The 24829-nt window shown below is 46.2% G+C and overlaps 1 protein-coding gene across 2 annotated transcripts in view; it reads left to right on the plus strand.

Annotated features, from left to right (window-relative positions):
* LYPD6B (LY6/PLAUR domain containing 6B) overlaps positions 1-24829 on the plus strand; it is a 301641-nt gene that overhangs the window by 244564 nt on the left and 32248 nt on the right. The window lies entirely within an intron of this gene.

A 24829-nucleotide genomic window follows, 5' to 3' on the forward strand; every position in this document is an offset into this window, starting at 1 on the left:
GGTGGCCTTTGAGACTGGGGCCAAGGAAGTCTTTCTTTCACAAAAGAAAATACTATCCTCTGCCTCCTCACTCCCTTTAACATCATCAGGGCTCCCACAGCCATCCCAGGCAGCAGAGAGTGCCTAAGCCCCAGCTGGCTCCTCAGTCAACTCCACAGTTGGGGTTTTGACTCGGCCGCAGGGAGCGTAAGCCAGTCATCCGGTCAGGGGCAGGCAGCAGTTCTTTGCGAACCAGTGGTCCAGTGTAACCTCGGACCAGTGGGTTCTGTCCATCATCCGCCAAGAGTACCAATTAAATCTTTTGATTGTCCTGCCAAATTGCCCTCCATGCCTATATTGGGACCTGGTAGCGCATCAGAAGGTATTACTAGCAGAGCTCTCCTCCCTCTTAATGGCCAGAGCGGTCGAGCCCGTACCACCAGGGCAAAGAGGGCAGGGATTCTACTCCAGGTACTTCCTGATTCCAAAGAGAACTGGAGCACTCCGTCCCATCCTAGACCTAAGGGCCTTGAACAAGTTTCGAAAAAAAAGAAAAGTTCAAGATGGTTTCCCTGAACACCTTGATCCCCCTTTTGCAAAAAGGGGACTGGCTATTCTCCCTCGACCTAAAGGATGTATACCCTCATATTGAGATTTTCCCCGGTCATAGTAAGTATCTCTGATTTGTGGTAGGAACACAGCACTTCCAGTATCGGGTGTTGCCATTTAGGCTCGCAACTGTCCCATGGGTCTTCACAAAATGCCTGGCTGTGGTGGTGGCGCACCTCCGCAGACTGAGAGTGCATGTCTTCCCAAATCTGGCCGATTGGCTGGTCAAGAGCACGTCTCAGGCAGGGGCTATCAGGTTCATGAGCTTGACCATTCGGGTGTTGAAGTCACTAGGGTTCATTCTCATCTACCCAAAATCCCATTTCAGCCCATCACCTCAATTGGACTTCATAGGAGCTCTGCTAGACATGGCTCAGGCCAAGTCCATTCTGCCTCGCCAGAGGGCCGTCACCTTGGCGACAATTGCGGCAGAGATTCAACAGAGCCAGCAGGTGTCAGCCTGGCACATGTTGAGGCTGTTGGGCCATATGGCCACAACCATCCATTTCACTCCCTTGGCACGTTTACACATGCATAGAGCCCAATGGACCCTGAGATCACAGTGGTGCCAGGACACTCAGAGCCTTCATGATTGCATCTGAGTCACCCCGTCTCTCCAGGACTCATTATCCTGGTGGCAGGTACTTTCCAATCTGGAATAGGGGATCTCGTTTGACTCTCCCTACTCAAATTATCTTAATCATGGTTGCATCTACCCTGAGGTGGGGAGCTCATGTAGATGTGCTCAGTACCTAGGGTCTTTGGTCCACTCAGGAATGCTCTTGCCAAATCAACTTTCTGGAGCTTCGGACGATCAGGTATGTGCTATGGGCTTTCAGAGATCGGCTGTCCAACAAAGATGTCTTGATCCAGACCAACAACCAGGTACCTCCTGTATAAGGAAGCAGTCCAGATATGGTTGTGGGCCCTGTCCCACAAGATGGTGCTCAGGGCTATGTACCTGGCCGGGATGGAAAACGTGGTAGTGGATAGGCTGAGTCAAGCCTTCAGACCCCATGAGTGGTCCCTGGACCAGGGAATAACAAATCGGTTATTCTACCTCTGGGGGAGCCCGGATGTAGATCTGTTTGTATCCCCCTGCAACAGGAAAGTGCTTTGGTTCTGCTCCCTGTACAGGACAGACAGTAAAGGGTATTCTGTATTGTATCCTACGATTCCCTTAGTGCCAAAGACTCTCTTGAAGCTTCACGAGGACAAAGGGACTATGATTCTACAGCTGCTTGATCTTTCAGAGAATGTGTCTCGGGTACTGGTGCCGTCTAGAAAACCTATGGACTGAAGTGGAGCAGATGGCCCTAGATCCATTCTCCTGCCCCACACAAAAACTGCTTGATAACCTTCTACACCTATTTGGAAGCTGGCTTAAAAAACAACTCCGTTAGAGTTCATCTTAGTGCAGCTGGTGCATACCACCAAGGTGAAGATAATATGCAGATAATATGCAGATTCTCTCATGAGAAGCCTGCTTCAATTGAAGCCTCCCCTAAGGCTGCTCACTGTGTCTTGGGACTCAACGTGGTGTTAGCTCAGCTGATGAAAGCTCCTTTTGAGCCACTGTGCTCCTGTAACCTGAAGAATCTGACCTGGAAGGCCATATTTTTGGTGGTGGTCACTTCAGTGAGCAGGGTCAGTGAGCTCCAGACCTTAGTGACTTATTCACCTTATACTAAGTTTTATCACAACAGGGTGATCTTGCGAACGCACCCTATGTTCCTGCCTAAGTTGGTGCTGGAATTCCATCTTAATCAGTCAATTGTCCTGCCAGTATTTTTCCCAGGCCCCATTCACATCAAGGCGAACGAGCACTGCACAGTTTGGACTGCTTCTGGAGCGGACAGAAGCCCATAGACAGTCCACCCAACTTTTTGTTTCTTTTGATAAGAATAGGTTGGGCGTTGCTGTGCCAAACAGACACTATCCAATTGGCTAGCAGATTGTATCTCCTTTTGTTATTCACAGGCGGGGCGGCATCTTGGGGGTCATGTAGAGGCTCATTCTGTCAGAGCCATGGCAGTGTCGGTGGCCCACTTGAGAGCAGTTCCTGTGGAGGAGATCTGCAAGGCTGCGACGTGGATTTCTCGCCACACATTCAGATCTCATAACTGTCTGGTCAGGGATGGCCAATGCAACAGTAGGTTTGGCCGGTCTGACCTTCGGAACCTGTTTGAGGTATAGAACTCAACTCTACCTCCCAGGGTCCATTGTTTGGGTTTAGGCTGTCTCCCCATCTGTTACCAACAGCATCATTGTTGTTGTGCCCGTTGGCACCTGTTTGGGTGTCTGTTGGTACCCTTTTATGTTGGGGAGCAGTCTGTAGCTAGGGATTCACCCATGTGTGAGGACAACCATCCTGCTTGTCCTCAAGAGAAAACAGAATTGCTTACTTGTAACAGGTGTTCTCCAAGGACAGCATGAAACCCACCCGCCATCCTATTTTTTATTTTAATTGCAACATGTTACGAGACTGAAGAGGGACCCTGCGTGGAAACATGGTGTAGGGAAGTGGTTCTCAACCTTTTTTTGGCTGGGACACACCTAACAGATGGTTCTCGCAGGCGGGACACACTGAACATGTGACCATCATGGGGCTAAATGTAAACATGCACTCTTCATCCACAGGAATCCCCTCAACCCCATGCAATGAGTGCAGAGCAGATCTAAGGCATTACCCTGAACAACTCGCCATACAAAAAAGATATTCTGGTTCTGATGACATCTCAGTAAAAGCAAAACAAACTCCCTTTACTACCAGGCACAATAGCCCTCCTTATGAAAAGACAGTAATTTACCACTAATGCATATCATATTGAGAAAACACAACAAATAAGATTGATACAAATGCCTACATGGTAATAAAATACCTCACCTCGGTCACACACCCAGAACTGACCTTCACCAAGTACAGAAAAACCACAAATTATAAATATGGAGACAGAAACTGAAATGGAAAACCAAAAAAGCCATTCTGCATGCAGTGCGAACCTGGAGAAATGGAGAGAGAAATATAGCACCTAACAGACTCTAATGCACACAAACTAACCTGCACAAAGTTATACCTGTATTATGGAACACACTCAAACAGTAACAATCGTATCTAAGAAATACAACTATTAAACCAGGCCCTAAACACTAATACATTTCCTATTGGGAAAACAGAATAAGCCAAGCTGCTATAGAGCCCCACACAGAAATAATTGTAAAGCTATACTAAAAATGTTACAAAACAGCTGCCGAACAGAATAATATCCAACAATTAAAAACTCATAAAAATTATTAAAACATGTCCAAATATCAATAAAATATTTCAAAGCAGCAGACATCACATAATACTCAATAATTAAAATAGCAGTCAATCAAGAAAAATAAATTTAAAATGCCACCTTTACTTACCCTCTCCAGCAACTCTCCTACTCCTTTCCCTTCCAGGCCAATAGCACTCACCAGAAGCAGCAAGGGCTGCTGAAGCTCTGTCCTCACAGTCTTCTTCCTTAGCACCCACAACCAGTCACTTACACCCCCCCCCCCCCCCCCCCACCATATTAGACCCCACGACCAGTCTCGTTCTCTCACACCAGTCATCTTCCTGACCATTCTTGCCCTCACATACGCACACTAGTCATCTTCCTGACCAGTCTCTCTCTCTCACACAGAAACACATCACCTCCCTGACCAGTCTCTCTCTCAATCACACTCATGCTGTCTTATATACAAGCTCTCAATCACACACAAATGCTCTCGCACCCATTCACACCAGCTCTCACCCAAGCACTGATTCACACCCACAAGCTCTCACCCAGGCTTCCATTCACACCCACACTTACAAGCTCTCACCCAGGCTTCCATTCACACCAGCTCTCACCCTGGCACCCATTCACACAAGCTCTCACCCATTCACACCCAGAGACACAAGCTGTCACTTAGGCACCCATTCATACCCACAGACCCAAGCTGTCACTTAGGCACCCATTCACCCACAGACACACAAGCTCTCACCCAGGCACTCATTCACACCCACACACACAAACTCTCACCAAACACTACAGGGATGGGCTCCAGTTCCACTGTGGCGTTACTCTGACGGCCTTTTTTTTTCGCCACCATGGGGATGGACTCCCATGGTGGCTTCGGTGAGGGTCGGGTTTCCTCTTCGCCGCCAGGGGGATGGGCTCCCTTGGCAGCCTTGCTTGGTCGGGGTCGGGTTTTCCTCTTCACAGCTACGGGAATGAACTCCCATGGTGGCCTTGCTTCATCGGAATTCGACACTGCCATTCCTCCCACCCCAGCCCCGGGCTATGCGATACCTGCCTCACTGGCCAATCAAAGGCTTCCTCCCTTCTTCCTACTCCTACTGGCTGGTAGAAGGGAGAAGGCTTCCGATTGGCCTGCACGAGGGCAGGCAGAATGAAGGAGGCTTCCCATTGGGCAGTGAGGGTAGGAAGCAAGGAGGCTTCCAATTGGCCCGTGGAGGCTGGAAAAAGGGAGAAGGAAAGTACAACGGGGCAGTGGGACACCAGGAGACGCAGCACACCTGTCAGTGTTTGGCGACACACTGGTGCGTCGCGACACACCGGTTGAGAAGCGCTGGTGTAGGGCATGCTCAGTGTGCCTAGTCAAAGTTCTGGAAGCTTTTTTTTTTTTAATTTTATTTTTATTGAAGTTTCATCAATATTCATTGAATACAATGTTTAAGAAAAAAGAAAGAAATTATAACATCATCATCATCAATCTTTAACAGTGGAAAATTTTTCTTCTATATATTACAGGAACACTAGGAGAACCAAATATTTAAGCGGTGTTCAAAGAAAATACATGATCCTCATACATTATTCGCTGAAACTCTGTGTTGTGAACCTGCTTATTAATTTGTCCAACCCTCTTAACACATTAGGAGTGGGAGTCTAAGTATGAACGTAATTGTGCTGGCTCAGCAAAAATATATCTATTATTCTGGTATACCACTATACACCTACACAGGAATCTCAGATAAAACTTAGCTCCTTGCGTAGTCACTTCCCCTTTCATCATTAGGAAACTTTTTCTTTTCTCTTGCATTTTCCTGGTGATATCCGGAAATATTCTTATTTGATATCCATAGAAAAGCTGACTTTGATTTCGGAAGGATTTTCATAATATATTATCTCTGTCATTTGTTTGAATAAACGTCACTAATAATGTTGCTCTGGTCTCAGTTTTGCTCTCAAAAGACTTTTCTAAGATTTCTGTTAAATTATCTGGTTCTTGATCTTCATTTCTCTTTTCATCCTTTTTTTCAGGTAAATAAAGCATTTTAGAAATTATAGGAATAGAAGTCTCAGAATAGCCCAGAATATTAATAAGGTAACTTTTAAGAAAATCCTTAGACGTCATCAATCTGGATTTAGGAAAATTCAAGAGTCTTAGATTATTTCTCCATATTTCATTTTCTATAAAATCCATCCGTCTCATCATCATGCTTTCAGATTTTATCAAGTTACACTGTACTTCCTTCATACTTATAATTTCAGTTTCGACTTTTTTCACAGATGTTTCTACCAGTTGTATCCTATTCTCCAGTCCTTGGGACTTATCCATATTTTGTTTTACCACATTAGTCAGATCATAGATAGCTTTATTCATATTTATAAGTGCCTTCTTTATTTCTTCCTATGTAATTTTTTCTGAAATTTTCTGCGGTGCTTTTACAATCACATTAATCTTAGTCTCCTTACCTCTCCCCTCTCCCCCTTCGCCATTTTCTTAGTCTCCTTACCTCTCCCCTCTCCCCCTTCGCCATTTTCCTTCTGCCGAGCTTCCTCTTCTTCTCCCTTGGAACCCTCAATCAGGCTCACCGAAGCCGACGGCTATTCACCGTCTCTTCTCAGGGTGTCAGAAATCCTTGGAGCTGAATGTACCGGCATTGGTTCTTGTTGTTCCGACCCTACACCTTCTGGGGTTCTAAATGGCATTGCTGGAACTGTTGGAGCCCCGGGGCTCAAAGATGTTTCCTCGGCCTGGGCGTCAGGTGGCTGCTCTCCACTGCCGGTGCCCGCAGCCCCGCCCTCCCGTCTCAGGTACACACTTCCGTGTAAGTTATGAAAGAAAAGATTGAGCCATTTTGGAGGAATTTAAAGGGTCTGGGGTAACTAGGGGGAGTACAGGCTATCAAATCATGGGGTCTGGAGGACCTAGCTATTAACTGGTGAACTGGTGGACAAACCGGTAAACTGGTAATGGCGTTGGTGCGTGCCCTTATTAAAATCCCTTGACTTATGTGGTAGAAGCGAAATTTGTGTGCCTACTTAGCTTAGTGCACATGTATACATGGCCAGGCTATTTTATAACGTACACATATACGCACAATGGGGCAATTTTCAAAAAGATTTCCGCACTTAAAACTAGGTTTTACACGTGTAAATGCACTTTACCCGTTTAAGTCAACTTTAGAGAATTGCTACAATATCTGCCATTGAATTATCCGTAGGATTTATATGTATAAGTGCACTTTACGTGCATAAATGGCTTTTGAAAATTGCTACAATAGTATGTTATGCATATAAATGTAACTCCTTTGAAAATTCCCCTAGTTCTATTTTATGACTTGTCGTGAAGAAAGTATCTGAAACCCAAAATAACACATTTTGTTTTATTTATAATTTATATTTTATATTGAGCAGGATGCTCTTGATATGCTTTCCCATTGGTATGTAAAGTAGCTAAGTAGAACCATTGGTGGCAAAAGATAGACTGCTGTTTTCAGGAAAGCTTCTGTTTGCTGAATTGTCCTCTAGCAGTTGGAACCAGGGCTGGGGATCAGGTACCATGAGGATTTTCCCCCCTGTTTTATATTCTCCCCCAATTTACTGTAGTCAAGTCATCAGCCAAGGACCATGTTCCAGGGCTCCTTCTGTAAAAGAGCAATCATGACCACTAGGTGTCGCCATTGTGCAATGACCTCAAATATCCCGAACCCCAGTCAGGGTTGTGAAGACTGCTTATGCAGCATTCCCAGCTCCAGCTGACCTGAGGAGCAGAAATCCTGAGGCAGGAATCCAACCCAAACTGCCTCTGAGCCACTGGACTGGCCTGGGAAAAGTCCCTTTTGAATAAGGCTCAATGACTCAATTTCTAAGAATAACCCTGCATGTACTAGTCAGTATACAAAACCTTTTATTTTCCACAGCAGCCTACTCCTCCTTCTAGCTCACTTAGAGCTGGCTCCTGTTGGAGCAATGACACCATGAGTCTTCATTTTAAACCTCCTTGGGTTTATTTCTCCATTTTAACCCTCTGCAGCATCCTCGACCATGCTTGACCCAAGATGCAAAAGACACATTTGGAAATCAAACCTGATAACTGCAAGTTAAAAGAAAACTCTAGCAACTGACTTGGTATTTTGCCTGGGGTGGGGTAGATGGAAATTTCTGAAATAATCATATTGACTAAATATGCACAGTATATTCACACAAAACTGTCATTTTAAGAATAGCACTGTGATGAATTCTAGTGATGTAATAGTCCATATTTACCTCAGATGAGAAGAAAACTAGATTTTGAGCCTTTTATGTAACTAAAAGACAAGTTGTAAAAGTTATTGAGTCAGTAGGAGACAGCAGTTTGTGATGGGGGCTTACCTTTTAGCTGGAGGCATGGTTTTCGTGAATGGAAACATTCTTTAATATGACAGCAGTGACAGCAGCTTGGAAGCTGCATGCTTTTCTGATGGGTTACTCCATCATTTAAATTGAATACTTGAGAAATCATGTGCCATTTTATAAAGAAAAGAGTCCATTTTTAAACTAGTCATAGTCTAGATCTAAAAAACACAAGGTGCACGTTTACATCCTGCCCGCCTGCTTTTAAAAATATGAATGCTCAGCTTGCCTCAGCAAGATGCCGTGACATGCTGGAGAGCACTCTCGGGGGGGGGGGGGGGGGATGTTAGACTGAGCACAGTGGATCTGGCAAGAGAATTCAACAGCACATTACTGCAACAAGGTTGACAGAGTAAAAAAAATAAAACAGCTTTTTCTTAGCACCGCGTCTAATGCAAGAATAAGTACTTGTTTTAATAAAAATGGTTCCAGAGCAATAAATGCTCAGGAAAATCAAAGCGAGGATTCCGGTTAGGACATATCTAAGCCTGAGAAATAGTGCAGTTTGGTGGAAAGAAAGCACAAGTCCGTTGAGTTGCAAATTCTCGAATTGCATCTCTTTGGGCAATAATTTGCTTATGGTAATGAAGAGCAAGCCACAGAGCCCTCCAGCAAATTTGTTCTACAGGTAGAAACATTCCTTTCTGGATGCCAAGAAGCCACTGGAGTAAGTCATTAGATTAATGCCTGCTAATGTGTCTCAAAATACCGGAATACCCAGGAGTATCAAACTTTAGGAAGTCATCCAGTTCGTTGCTTGACACAGATTGGGATTTCTCCCATTTTCTGTTTCTGAGAGAAACACTTAGTGCATCAGGAAGCAATTTCATAAAAAAGCATTTGGTGATGCAGCCAGAACTCTGTCACATTGACCCACAGTTTAACCACTCTGAGAGTAAAGAATCCTGTAATTGCAGTTAGGGACTGCTGTATACAGATTGCAGGCCATCAGGCATTCTTTCCAAATTTTTTTCTCTTATACGGTTTCAAGTGCCCCAACCCTACTTGGTGTGGGGGCAGATTTAGAGTACTGTAAATACGCATTATCATTAAGCATGTTGTTGGGGAAAAAAAAGATCAGAGTGAATCCCGTAGAGTGGAGAGCAGTGACATGATGTGGCTTGAGGTGGTGTGCGGGCAGGTGTTAATTGCTCCCTGCTTTGGAAACATTCTACGCAAAAGTGATGACAGGCCTCGTGTGAGCGCGATGAGAGATGCCAGAGATGAGGATCCCGCAGGCGGAACAGGCTTCTCTAATCTGAGAGCTGCCAGAGAAGAGGGAGCCTGAGCATGGACCGTCCGGCGTTTACACGGGGGGTCAGCTCGTTTCAAACCCTTAAAGGAGGAACTGGCAAATTCTTCTTTAGTGCCTGCTGCCCTGGGAAAGGGCATGTGGTTATTTAACTTAATGTCACTTGAGCTGGCAGTGTCACATAAGTATTTAGAGAACAGTTTCTCTCTATCCCACAAACAGGCCGATACAGTACAGTGCACTCCGATGGAGCGCACTGTTAGCCGGCATTTGGACGCACGTTTTCCCTTACCCCTTATTCAGTAAGGGGCAGAAAATGCGCGTCCAACCCGCCGAACCTAATAGCGCCCTCAACATGCAAATGCATGTTGATGGCCCTATTAGGTAGTCGCGCGCGATTCAGAAAGTAAAATGTGCAGCCAAGCCGCACATTTTACTTTCAGAAATTAGCACTTACCCAAAGGTAGGCGCTAATTTCTTCCAGCACCGGGAAAGTGCACAGAAAAGCAGTAAAAGCTGCTTTTCTGTGCACCCTCCGACTTAATATCACGGCGATATTAAGTCGGAGGTCCCGAAGAGTAAAAAAAAGTTTAAAAAAAAGAAAAAAAAATTGAAGTCGGCCGGCGGCTGTCGGGTCGAAAACCGGACGCTCAATTTTGCCGGCGTCCGGTATCCGAGCCCGTGGCTGTCAGCGGGCTCGAGAACCGACACCAGCAAAATTGAACGTCGGCTGTCAAACCCGCTGACAGCTGCCACTCCTGTTCGCCCGCTCTCCCACGGACTTTACTGAATCGGCCTGTTAGTGTGTGACTTCATGCAAACCATTTCAGATCCTCTGATTAAAATCACAAGGACTAATGTGTTATTAAGGAGTGTCTCTAATTATGTGTCAGTGGGGAAGACCGGGCCCATAGAATGAAAGATCTTTGGGGCAGAAAAACTGAAAGCTGCTAGGGGCTGATGCAGTATCATGTTTTGGGTGCACTGGGCTAACACCCGATGCAATAAGGGGGTTAGAGCGTCCAAACTCACGCGTAGCTAATAGCACTCATCATATGTAAATGCCATGTAAATGAGGCTATTAGCTATTGCCACCCCCCCCCCCCCCCCGATGCAAAAAATTGCTGTGTGCCTGACCGGCGTGCACTTTTTAACGCAGCAAATTTAACGCCAGGTCTTGCTGCATGTCAAAGGCTCACTAAAAAAAAAAAAAAAAAAAGTCCTACTTTCTGTGGTTCCTCCTACTTCTAGTATCGTTGCAATACTAAGTAAGAGGTACCACAGAAAGCAGCAATATGATAAAAAAAAAAAAGGCTTGATGGCGGGCAGCGTAGTTGCTCAATTTATCAGCGTCTGTTTTCTTAACCCCTGACTGTGTGCACAGCCACGTCTCCTGGACGTCCGATGCCAAGGACGCGCTAGGGATGCACAGTTGATACCTAGTGCATCCTTTTTAGTGCGGCACCTCGTTACCAGGCTGCACTGGGCGCCCAGGAGACTTGGCTGTGCGTGCGTTAAAAAAAAAAACGTGCACCCAGTTTGGACACACGTTTTTTACGAGCAGGTTATTTGATCGGCTCCTTAGTTTGTAAATTATTTGTAAGCATTGCCTTCGGAAGTTAGCTCCAGTTCCATTGCTTTTAATACTGCTCGTTTTTCCCAAGACTTGGCGCCGCAGAGCTTAAGAGCTCATACTAAAGTTAATGTGCAATCATCGCATATAATGTGTGCAGGAGTGCAAGGAGGTTGAATGATGCTCATTAATTCTGATATTATAATAGATGAATACTTTTCACTACTAAAGCTGATCTGAGCTAGAATATTTCAGTCTAATATTTATTATATGAGAAGCTGTGAATTTCAAAATCGCATCCATGACGCAGTGTTTCTTTAAGAATCCCTTCTGCATGCCTTGCATCTGCTAGCTCCTGGAAACAGTGTTAACCTCCTGTTTGATTTTTGGGAACAGATTTTACTTCTGTATCTGATTCCCAAATATTTGGCGCATGTTATAAAATCCGGGGCCGGCGCGCGCAAGGGGATGCACCTTGCGCGCGCCGAGCCCTAGGGGAGGCCCGATGGCTTTCCCCATTCCCTCCAAGGCCGCTCCAAAATCGGAGCGGCCTTGGAGGGAACTTTTTTTTTGGTTCCCCCCCCATCTTTCCCTCCCTTCCCCTATCTAACCCACTCCCCAGCCCTACCTAAATCCCCCCACCTTGTTTTGTAGAGTTACGCCTGCCACTTGCGCATGCCGACTCGCCGGTGCGCCAGGCCCCAACACAGGCTGCTGTGTCGGGGCACTCTCCATGCCCCTGGACTGTGGCCCCGCCCACGGCCCCACCCCAGACCGCCCATTTTTCAAAGCCCCGGGACAAACGCGCGTCCAGGGGCTTGCGCGCGCCGCCGAGCCTATGCAAAATAGGCTCGACGCCACAGGGGTAGGTTTTCGGGGTGTTTCGCGCATATCTTACGCGCGTAACCCTTTGAAAATCTACCCCAGTGTGTATATATATATATATATATGTATGTATGTGTGTGTGTTCCTCCTCTAATAACTTCTGGTGTTTGGTGTCCAATTCACACCAGATTTTCAGGACATGCCGGGCGGGGGGGGGGGGGGCGGGAATGAGGGTTGTGACAGTGGTAGTTTTTTTGTTTTTGTTTTTTTGAGATCTACACACATGGAATGGGCCGGGGAAAGTTGGCTCCATTATTTCCGGGTGGAATTTCTTGTTTGTGCAATAGGGCATTGAGGTTTATTGTTTTTCTTGCTTGTCCAGTAGTCCCATGTTGGCTTTGCCAGTAGCACGCGTCTTTTCTTTCTATATATTAAAACAAAAAAAAAAAAAGGCAAGTTGAATGCTGTTAATCTTCTTGGCCACTGCAATTTAAAGAGCACAAATTCCTCTTGTGTGTAGTTCAACACTGCCCTTTACTTTCTCAGGTTTATGTACATGGCTTTTTACTAATTCAGAATTATTGTACATGCAGCCCATTCTAAAGCTTTCATTTTATTTGTATAGGATAACAGTAGGCAAATAAAGTAACATTGCTTGTTCTTGTCAGCTGCAGGAAAGGCTCTTGTTGTGTTGGCTCTGTAGGATGACATCATCTAAAAATCATCTTTCTTTTTCATAGCTAAATTCTTTCCTGGTGGGTCAGACTAAAGGGCAGGGACTGGGTGGGAAAGAAGAGAAATGATAGAAAATGTGTAGTAGGAAAGACAAGCGGAGGGAAAAACAAAAGGATTTCAAAATGCAAAAACTCTCTTAGATGAAAAATATTAGTGAAAGGCAGAGCCGGGTCACATGTGTAGGGATCCTGTTAGTCCCCTGCTAGAGTTAGGTAACAGAATTTCTCACAGGACAAGCAGGATGGTTGTCCTCACAAATGGGTGACATCGAGGATGGAGCCCACCACGGAAAACTTCTGTCAAAGTTTAAACAGAACTTTGACTGGCCCCTACTGGGCATGCCCAGCAAGGCACTGACCCTGCAGCCAGCAGGGGTCTCCCTTCAGTCTTCTTTTTTCCGCGCAGCAGTTGCCACGCGGTGAAAGGAGCTCTCTAACCACGTTCCTGACAGGAATTTGGAAATTAATTTCCTAAGAAAATTTGCCTCTCAGGGGTCTCCCTTCGACAAATTTTTTAGTCATCTTACGGAACCCGGTAAGTTTTTTGCCTTTTTCCATCGACTTCCGTCGATTTTGGCCCTCGAGGCCTGTGGGCACTTACCGATCCCCAGCCTAAATTTTGGCTTTCAGCCATGGCAACGGGGTTCCGTCGTTGTCCGGATTGTACCCGGACTATGTCCATCACAGACCCCCACAGGGTTTGTGTAATGTGTTTGGGTAGTGGGCATGATGTCCTGACTTGCACCAAATGTGCCTTAATGACACCCAAGGGTCGCAAAGCCAGGATGGAGAAGATGGGGCTCCTCTTCCATGCCCCAACCCCAACGCCATCGATAGCATCGACGTCATCGGAACCGGCACCGTCGAAGTTGTACCATCATCGTCAACCCTCCGGTGACCCTCCGCCATCGATCGCTTCTCGGCCGTCGACTCCCGTCCCTTCCCCGGATGGGCGAGGGGATCGGAAAGAAAAGCACCGCCATCGACGGCATAAGTCTCGGCCTGTCGAGGATCCTCAGCCATCGACCTCTGCTCAAGCCGAGCCACCGACAAAGAAGCCGCGAACAGACCGGATGCCCTCCACGTCTCGTTCGCCGGCATCGAGGAAACCCTCACCCTCTCGGGGTGTGGGGGCCGTGATCCCACCGGTTACGGTGGTCCCTCCGGCCCTGCCTCAGCCTCCCTCTCCCGTCGAGCCGGGTATGGTTACCCCTGGTCTCCGGGCAGAACTGGACCGGCTGATCCAGGAGGCCATCGAGAAAGCGATGAAGAAATTACAACCTCCATCGGCACCGTCTCCGGCACCGGTTCCAGTGCCGCCCCCGGCACCGACACCGGCACCGGCTTCGCCACCGAGGAGGGAACCGACCACCGAGCCGTTGATACAAGCGCTAGCACCGCTACTGAGCCGCATGGAGGCACTCGTGACGGCCCTTCCATCGGTGATTCCAGTGCCATTGACAACACCACCGTCTCCGACTGGTTTCTCATCGGCAGGAGAAACACCGTTTCAAATTCCCCCTTCCGGGGTAGTTCCATCGGTACCTTCTGGTATATCTCCACCGATTTATCCTTCGGCTCCATCGATTCCGCGCCAGGCACCGATTCCATCGGCAGCACCGAAGCCATCGATGCCATTTCTGGTTCCACCTACTGCACCGATTCCACCTCGGTTTCCATCGATGCCTTCAGAGCCTCAGCCAGGTCCATCAGGGCTACAAGCCACACATGATCCCTACGATACCTGGGGTGATGATGATACCTCTTCTGACACAGATCTGCCTTCGCCACCATCTCCTACAGAGAGTAGAAAAAGATCTCCTCCTGAGGATCTATCTTTCATTAATTTTGTGAAAGAAATGTCAGAAGTTGTACCTTTTCAACTACAATCTGAAGCTGATGATAGACATCAGATGATGGAACTACTTCAATTTCTGGATGCTCCAAAAATCATCGCTTCCATCCCTATACACCAGGTGTTTTTGGATCTGCTCAAGAAAAACTGGGAATCTCCTTCATCGGTGTCACCAGTTAACAAGAAAGCTGACTCCACATACCTTGTCCAGTCAGCACCAGGTTTCCAAAAGCCTCAACTGGATCATCGCTCTGTTGTGGTTGAGTCCGCGCAGAAGAAGGCCAAGCGTCTTAAGCCGCACTCTTCTACCCCACCTACCAGGGACAACAAGTTCCTCGATAGTGTAGGACGGAAAGTGTATCATGGAGCTACGTTGATTTCACGCATAGCTTCATATCAACTTTACATGACTCAATACAACAGAGCCATCTTTAAGCAGATGCAAGACTATGCTGACACGTTGCCGGACCAATACCAACCACAGCTTCAAGCCCTTCTTCACAAGGGATTTGAGGCAGGGAAGCACGAGATTAGGACTGCCTATGACATATTCGATGCTTCCACGAAGGTTTCAGCCACAGCCATCTCAGCCAGACGTTGGGCTTGGTTAAAGTCATCCAACCTTCGCCCAGAAGTCCAAGATCGTCTTGCTGATTTGCCCTGCTTAGGCGACAATTTGTTTGGAGAGCAAATTCAACAGATTGTGGCGGAGTTAAAAGACCACCACGAGACGTTGAAACAACTCTCAGCTGTCCCACCTGAGGTGACCTCCAAGCAACCGCAAAAGAAGGACTCTAAGAAGTCATTCTTTCGACCACGTCGCTACTACCCTCCGTCAACTAGGGCTCGTCCTGCACGGTCCTCTACCAGGCCTCAGCCTCGTCAGCCGAGAAAGCAAAGACCTACTGTAGCCCCACCTCCTGGGCCTACGGCAGGCCTTTGACTTCCCTGTATTGAGCACATGCCATCTCCCTCTTCCACACATCCCTGTGGGGGGGTCGACTGTTCCACTTCTTACACCGTTGGAAACAGATCACCTCAGATCAGTGGGTGCTAGCAATTATCGCACAGGGTTACCACCTCAACTTCATAACACTTCCGCCAGACTCCCCGCCCCTTCAGGCATGGAGTCTAACCAGCCATTTCACTCAATTACATCAAGAAGTATCCCTTCTTCTACAATCAAATGCTATAGAACCCGTCCCTCCTTGTCAACAAGGGAAAGGATTCTATTCCAGATACTTCCTAATACCAAAGAAATCAGGGGGGCTACGTCCAATTCTGGACCTTCGAGCCCTCAACAAGTATCTGCAAAAAGAAAAGTTCAAGATGGTAACCCTGGGCGCCTTGCTCCCTCTGTTGCAAAAGGGGGATTGGCTGTGCTCTCTCGACCTCAAGGACGCTTATACCCACATTGCGATCACACAATCCCATCGCAAATATCTACGGTTTCTTGTAGGCCACGACCATTATCAATACCGTGTCCTACCTTTCGGTCTGGCTTCTGCCCCACGAGTCTTTACCAAATGTCTCGTGGTGGTAGCAGCATTCCTAAGGAAGGAAGGTGTCCACGTCTACCCCTACCTGGACGATTGGCTAATCAGGGCCTCCTCCCAACACATAGCTCAATCCTCCCTAAAATTGACAATTCAAACACTCCTTTCCTTAGGGTTTCTTGTCAATTACGAGAAATCTTGCTTAGTCCCGTCTCAAACCTTATCCTTCATTGGAGCAGACTTGGACGCCTTGCAGGCAAAGGCTTACCTTCCTCTTCAGAGGGTCCACACCCTAATATCCCTGGCTCGCCAACTCCAGTCTCAAAACACTGCCACGGCTCGCCAGTTCCTCATTCTCCTGGGACACATGGCATCCTCGGTTCAAGTCACTCCCATGACCCGACTAGCCATGAGAGTAACACAATGGACTCTACGACACCAATGGATTCAAGCTTTTCAGCCTCTGTCCTCCATAGTCACAGTCACACAGGCCCTGCGCCTATCCTTAACCTGGTGGACAACTCAGGTCAACCTCCTTCAGGGCTTACCTTTTCTTCCACCGGATCCGCAAGTAATCCTAACCACCGACGCTTCTCACATCGGTTGGGGAGCCCATGTGGACAACTTCCAAACCCAAGGGTTATGGTCCAAAGAGGAAGCCGAACACCAGATAAATTTCCTGGAACTTCGCGCAATCCGCTATGCACTCCGAACTTTCAAAGATCATCTATTCCATCAGATAATCTTAATCCAGACGGACAACCAAGTGGCCATGTGGTACATAAACAAGCAGGGAGGCACAGGCTCCTTCCTTCTGTGTCAGGAAGCTGCGCAGATCTGGGCGGAAGCCCTCTCCCACTCTATGTACCTCAGGGCCACTTACCTGCCGGGAGTAGACAATGTATTGGCAGACCAGCTGAGCCGTGTCTTCAAGCCACACGAGTGGTCACTCGATCCTCTGGTAGTGACCTCTCTGTTTCACAAGTGGGGTTTTCCCCGCATAGACCTCTTTGCGTCCCCTCAGAACCACAAAGTGGACGATTACTGCTCTCTCATTCGGAGCCAACACTTTCAGCCGAGAGATGCCTTCTCCCTCAAGTGGACGACAGGTCTGCTTTATGCATTCCCTCCACTTCCTCTTCTGTCAAGGACTCTCGTGAAGCTACGCCAGGACGGAGGAACCATGATCCTGATAGCACCCCACTGGCCACGCCAAGTGTGGTTTCCCATACTCCAGGATCTCTCCATCCGCAGGCACATCCCTCTGGGAACGGATCCGCATCTGCTCACTCAAAACGACGGATGCCTCCTCCATCCCAACCTCCAAGCCTTGTCCCTGACGGCATGGATGTTGAAAGGTTAGTCCTTCAGCCTTTTAACCTTTCGGATTCGGTTTCTCGTGTCCTGATAGCTTCACGAAAGCCCTCTACCAGAAGATCCTATTCATATAAATGGAAAAGGTACACATCATGGTGCACTTCTCAGTCCCTTGATCCCCTTTCCTGTCCAATCTCTAAGTTCTTGGACTATTTATGGCACCTATCAGAATCCGGTCTAAAGACCTCTTCCATTAGGATGCATGTCAGTGCGGTAGCCGCCTTCCATAAAGGTGTACAGGGTGTCCCTATTTCAGTACAACCCCTGGTAACACGTTTTCTTAAAGGCTTGCTCCATCTGAAGCCACCCTTACGTCCTCCGGCCCCATCTGGGACCTTAACCTGGTTCTTGGTCGTCTAATGAAACCTCCTTTCGAACCTCTGCACTCCTGTGAATTAAAGTATCTCACATGGAAAGTGTTATTCCTTTTGGCTATCACTTCAGCTCGCAGGGTTAGTGAATTGCAGGCCCTAGTTACCTATCCGCCTTACACTAAGCTCCTGCAGGACCGGGCGGTACTCCGCACTCACCCTAAATTTTTACCTAAGGTAGTTTCTGAGTTTCATATTAATCAATCCATCATACTACCTATCTTTTTTCCCAGGCCCCACTCCAACTCCGGGGAACAGACTCTGCATACCCTAGACTGCAAACGAGCTCTAGCTTTTATCTAGACCGTACAGTTGCTCACAGGAAGAGCACTCAATTATTTGTCTCTTTCCATCCTAACAAGTTAGGACATCCTGTGGGTAAGCAGGCTCTTTCCTCCTGGTTGGCGGACTGCATTTCTTTTTGCTATCAGCAAGCTGGCATTCCTTTTCAAGACCGTGTAAAAGCACACTCTGTGAGGGCCATGGCGACTTCGGTGGCACACCTTCGATCGGTGCCGCTTCCTGACATCTGCAAAGCTGCAACCTGGAGTTCTCTCCATACCTTTGCAGCCCACTATTGTTTGGACAAAGCTGGAAGACAGGACTCCATCTTCGGCCAATCTGTCTTGCGTAACCTTTTTCCAACGTGATGTACCAACACCCTTCCACCTTCCCGGTAGGGTGCAGATGCCCTTACCAAATTCCACCCCAGTTGTTGTGCCTGTTGCACGTCATTGGGTGCATTTGGTGCAAGTCAGGACATCCTCAGCTCGGTACTCACCCATTTGTGAGGACAACCATCCTGCTTGTCCTGTGAGAAAGCAAATGTTGCTTACCTGATGTAACAGGTGTTCTCACAGGACAGCAGGATGTTAGTCCTCACGAAACCCGCCCGCCACCCCGCGGTGTTGGGTTTGTTTTGTTTTTACTTTTAAGGCACTGCCTGTAGCTTTGAAAATCAGACTGAAGGGAGACCCCTGCTGGCTGCAGGGTCAGTGCCTTGCTGGGCATGCCCAGTAGGGGCCAGTCAAAGTTCTGTTTAAACTTTGACAGAAGTTTTCCGTGGTGGGCTCCATCCTCGATGTCACCCATTTGTGAGGACTAACATCCTGCTGTCCTGTGAGAACACCTGTTACATCAGGTAAGCAACATTTGCTATACCAATTGGTGTAGGGAGAGTCCTAGAGATAGCATTGTGAGTTTTCAGCTCCCCCATGTGGAAGCTGGGAATGGTATGTCCCTCTGGCACTTAGTGTCAGTGAACCATTTTACCCTTGTGGAATCCCCTTTGCTTTTTAAGAGGCAACATGTCCTGTGCTGTTCTCTAATTTTTCTATTAATTAACTTTTGCCTTCATGGAGCATATTATTTGGATATGAGGTTTTTTCTATCCTCCTATTCCACCTTTTACTCTTTAAATTAATTTATTTGTTTGGAGTGCCTAGTCAATTGGGACTCAATTAAGCTAATGTAAATTGCATTCTGCTATAAACTATAAAATGAACTTGAGATTACCAAGATCCAAGGAGAGGATGACTTTCAGCCAGCCTATGAGAGGAAGGAAGTGAGAGTAGGGAGAGAGGAGTTGCCCATGGGCATCTATCAATAATGAGGAAAAGAGAAGTCACCAGTATCATCATGATACTGAACTGGGAATAGGAGGAGGAAACGTGCCTTTCAGGTACAGTGAGAAAACTGAGGAGTTTCAAGAAGAAGGCTACAAGAAGGAAGTAGGATGTAAAATAACTGTTTAATATAAATTCCATCGAAGGATGTATTACCCACATTGGGAGGGAAGCCAGTAACTTACCCTATATCTAATGGGAAGGGAAATCCAAATCAACTTCAGAAGTAAATTCAATTGCTTTAATACCTTGAACATAAGAGAGGTTCTGAGAAGTCAGTTACTTAAAGAACTGAATCAATTAAAGAAGGACTGTAAGAAGTCACAAACTTACTAAAAGCATTTGTAGCAATTTGAAAAGGAAATAAACAGCTATAAAGAACTTTATTTCATTATTTGCACCTTATTGGTAAAAGAGAAATGTTGGAAACCACCAAATAACTCTCTGGTGCCTTATTGAGTAGTGACTGCATTATTCTCTATGCTATGATCATCAGTGCTGTATACAATACATAAAATTGGGACTTAAAGCTAAACAACGTGAGAGCGTTAAAGGAAACTCCCCCCTCCCCCATGCAGGAAACCCTGGATATACATCATGTGGAATAATAACAGTGTCCAACTAAATAGAAGTGTGAGATATGGCTTCTGGAACTGTTATCCAGGTTCAACCATCACAGAGGTTGCACAAATTATAAGTTGATGTTTTCTATTGGACTAATCTAATTTATTTCTTGACTAGCATTTGGTGGGAGTTAATCTTCCTTCCACCATCAACACCCATAAACCTTCAAGTCGCGATCCTCACCAAGACCAGGAACCAGCTCTGGGGCTCGTTGTCTCTGTCTGTCTGTTTTGTGGTGAAGGCTTTTTCTTTCTACCTAAGGTTGTTTCAGCTGCCCATGTGGACTATAGGTTGGCGCCATGAGCTCCCAAGTGAGACAGAATTACCACTAGGGTGGCAAAGGGGCCATCAACCACCACCACATCAACCTGCGTCAGTCTCCCTCTATGATAACAGATGATGTTGCTCTGAAGAACTATGCCAAGTATTATCTGTTCTAGTTACATGAGGAGTGGGAGCATACTGAGAAACTTCAGACCTAGAGGGGTGGCCACCTCTTCCTGCAGGATGTTTGGAAACCAGGCAATGATGAATGAGGAAGTAGGCTATAGGCGATGGATTGTGCCCTGCCACTGGAGGAGAGTGTAACCCTTGAAAGGGAGTATTAGTTCCAAAATCTAGTCAAGTATTAATTTAGTCCAATAAAAAGGTATCACCTTATATATTTTTTGTTTTTATTTGTTAACCTTTATTTTCATATATTCGAGTGGACAGCAGTCACCCTGCTTTTATTATAAACACTGGATATTTCACCTTTTCCCAAAGCTGGAATACAATCAAGTTTAATTGCAGTTGCATCAAGTTGATATCAAAACAGAAGAACTAATCGCAAAGGGGGGAGATAGCCAGAGGCTCAATGCATTAGGGAGTAGGATAGATGCCTCAGTATAAGGCAAGAGCAATGATCAGAAGAGTAGAGTCATTCGGAAGTATTAAGGGTTGATAGGGTGGTTCCATGTTCAAGAAAACTGCTAGTAGTTTTAAGGAGAAAAGTATCCGCCATGGGAGCTCTGAAAAGGCCTGGATGGCTTGCTTTCTGAAGGTAAGGTAGTTTGCTTTGAGGCAGAGGGATAGGGGCAGCTTGCTGCATAGTTTAAAGGCATAGCAATGGATTGCACAAAGTTTTGTTCCAGTTAATCAGGCAGCTGTCAAATTTGGGGAGGACAAGAGGGCCATTTGGGAGGATCGGAGTTCTCTTGTGGGAGTGTAAGGATGACGATGATAGAAGGAGATACTCAGGGGCCAGTTTGTTTATGTATTTTGAATACTAGGCAGAGAGTTTTGAATTGGATCCTGTATTTAGCTGGGAGTAGTGCAGTTGCTTTAGCATTGGCCATATGTAGTCTGTAGCTTTGACCCTAAGCAAAATTCTGCAGGCGTTGTGGATGCTTTTGCCTTGGAAATGTCAGAATGTACAGTATGTCCAAGGCAAGAAGATAGCAGAGAAAACTTACTTTGAAAGGAAAGTATCATGGAAGTAAACATTTGGTAAAATGTAGCGCAGTGTTCTGTATGTTTTAGTTTAGTATGTGTAAAGTGACATGCTGTATAACTAAATGTATCCGGAGCAAATAAATATAAACTTAACCCCTGGCTTCCTGTGGCATCTCAGGCATAGAATCTGCAGAAAAGGGTATAATTCTTGCATAAATGTACTGTTTTTAAAATGCAAACATTTTTATTTAGAAAAAGTCATTTCCAGCTTTTCTTATGGGTGCCTTGATAATTATTTTTGTACTTTTTTCATTCTTTCTTTTCTTTTTCTAATCTCCCCACTTCCTTTCTTCTGTCTCCTTTCTCCCCTCATACCATAACCACTTTCTAACTACATCTATATCTGAGCTGCCTTTTTACCTCCACTGAATGGGTCAAGGGAATTGCCCTAGCCCTAGCTGTCCTTTCACCTCTGGGTCACTGGTTCAGATCCTTCTTAGGGTGTAAAAAAAAAGGTGGCCTGAGTTGGCAAGCTCCATCTCATTTTAGAGGCCATAGCAGATGCATTCACCTTACCGCTCCTGTCCGAATCCTCTGAATTCTGCTCACACTTTGTTGTTGATTTGTAACAAGGACATGAGATAACAGAGACTAATCCAGTCTATCATTTTCTTCCTCCTTCCCCAGAATCTGTTCTGCTCTCCTCCGATTCCTCTTACAGTTTTCCCTTCCTCCAGCTTCTCCCTCTTTGCTCTCTCCTCTAGATTTTATCCCACTCTTTCCCCTCTGGCCTCTCATCCCTCCCTTCCCCATTCTCTTCTCTTGAACCTCTCATCACTTCTGCCCTCTCCCCTAGCATCACTTTTCCAGTTTTTCTCCCTCCTTCACACCCTGTCTCCCCACCACCAGCCTCCCTTTTCTAATTGCATGATTACAGACCCCCCCCCCCCTACCTTCTCTATACTGCCACAACCTGCCAGTAAATGTTTTCTTACCAGGGAGAATACTCTCCCTACACACATTCAGGGGTTGTTCTATAATTATATGTGGCACCCCCTCTGATTTTAGGAACCTTCCTTCCCCCCCCCCCCTTCTCTTATAATGTTAGTGGATTCAGTGCTTATGAAAAGTGTGGAATTGAGAGCATGAGAACTCAAGATCTCCACGCATTCTCAGCACGAGCCGTGACGGGACAGGCTTTCCCTGCAAAGCCCCTGCCAGTGTGCCCCAGAGCGAGAGGGGAGTCCCGTATCACTGCCTGTGCAGCCTTTCACCTTGCTGCTGAAAATGCCTACGTTTTGCTGAATTGGGGATGGGGATTTTCATTTTTATTTATTTATTTAAAGCCTTTTTTTATACCGAAGTTCGTTTGCACATCACATCGGTTTACACACAACATTAAAACGAGGAGGGAGAAAGGAGAGAGGAGTTGCAACAAAACTATATACAGATACTATATATTCATGATGTAGACCCCTCTCCACTGGGAATGGAACTGAGCCCACCAACTCAATGTTCATGTACGAGCGAGCCCCGACCTGAGCTTGATTTGAACTAGTGACCCTCGAGGTGGAAAGCTCTGTAACCCTGTGATATTTCTTGAGGCTAATCTTGTACTCCCCGGTACCTAATAATAAAAATAAACTGAAAGAAAATCTGTAGTGTATTCACTTTGAAAGAACGTAGGCTGTCGGGGATGGACAAGGGAGGTGAAGGATATTGTGTGTGGAATTTTGCTGAAAAATCCCCATTTCCAGTTGAAAAACTTATTAGCACTGGTGGGACGTCCTGTATCCTAGAGTGAGACTCATTCTAGCCAGAGGGAGCAGAGACAGAGGAAGACCTGTGAGTAATGGATCAAGCACTAAAAACGAGTACTGGGGCATGCCCTGAAAAAAATTGACACTGACCAGATGACAGGGTGAAGAAACTTGAGACCTCTGTGACATATGCAGCCAATTAATCACAGAAAAAGGGATGCTGTGGCTTGGAAAGAAGTTTATTTTTTACATTAACAAGCATGCCGGTTCACGAACACATTACACCTGTCTTAGCTGCTCTCCTCCGCCTCCCAATCCAGTGGAGAGTCAAATATGCTATCTATGTTGATCCATAAGTTATTGCAGTTGAACACCTCTATTAGGGCCTGTACTGCGTTACATATTTATAAACCAACAGGGGCACTGAGGTCATCTCAGCACAGGCTGCTTGAAGAACCATCGTGTCATGCTGGCTGTCTTGAAGAGACTCGAGAGAGGCCTTTTTCTGTGGCTGGCCCTATCTTCTGGAGCAGTCTTCCGGACTCCTTCCGATTAATTGAGGACGCGCAGCTCTGTAAGAAGACCGTGAAAAAGTATTTTTTTTTTCAGCAAGCATTTATTTGAGGTCGATGTCAGATGGCTTATTTATTTTGTGACTGCCTGTTCATTTGTTATATATGTTTGTTATTATGTTATTGTATCATCATATTTATTTTATATGTGTGTACAGTCCCCTGCTATGAACCTTGGATATATGCAGGCTACAAATTCTTTAAAATACATAAATGAGCCTGTCCTGTTAGTTATTTATGCTGTTAGCAGATAATGTACAGTTGTTTAACCTATTTTGTTTCCCTGTTTAAAAATCATGATTTTGAGAAATTGTCAAAACAGTAGCGCACAGGGATGGCGCAAGGAATTTTGCCACCGCTGCTACCATCTGATGCATTCTTGCTTTTCTAAAGCAGTGGGGAGGCTCCAGGCCCTGCTGCTTTTTTCCTCCCTGCACATGGGGACACCGAGGCAGAATGCACTCAGTTCCTGCAGTGGCTCCGCTGCCTAATGCACCTGCATGGTTTCCATTTTAAAAACAGGAAGCCTGTACAGGAGCAGGCAGGGATGCCTGGGGAACTGTGAGCAGGCATTGTTTTCACAGTCCCTAGCTCGCCAGGAGGAAGGGAATTTTACTACTGCTGCCCACAGATGGAGGCAGGGCCTGAGATAAAGTTGAGTGCTGGAAGGAGGAAGAAGAGAACGATGGCAACATTGGAGAAACATGGGGGAATTTTTTGCCATCCTAGGCAGCCACCTGTTCTGCCTAATAGTTAGTGCCAGCTCTGGTAGCATATGTGATACCCTGAACTCCATAAAGTTAATTTAATTAATTTATTATTTTTTTACATGTAGATGATTCATAACGGAAAGCTATGTCTTTCATCAATCCCTCTTTTTTCTTAATATCCACTTGAACATTTGGAGAGTGTGATTTTTTTTTTCCCCAAAAGATGGTAGGTTAACTGAATTTGCTGAGCTGTAGAATGGAATTCAACTTCTACTGGCTTTACCAGTTTAATTTTTAACTTATCCTTAGTGAAAGAGGTCTTAACGTCTCGTCTATAAGACTTACTGTTTTGACTGTAAATTAAATACAGTTCTCTCTCTC

Source organism: Rhinatrema bivittatum, chromosome 6 (genome assembly GCF_901001135.1).
Source record: "Rhinatrema bivittatum chromosome 6, aRhiBiv1.1, whole genome shotgun sequence".
NCBI classification, from domain to species: domain Eukaryota; kingdom Metazoa; phylum Chordata; class Amphibia; order Gymnophiona; family Rhinatrematidae; genus Rhinatrema; species Rhinatrema bivittatum.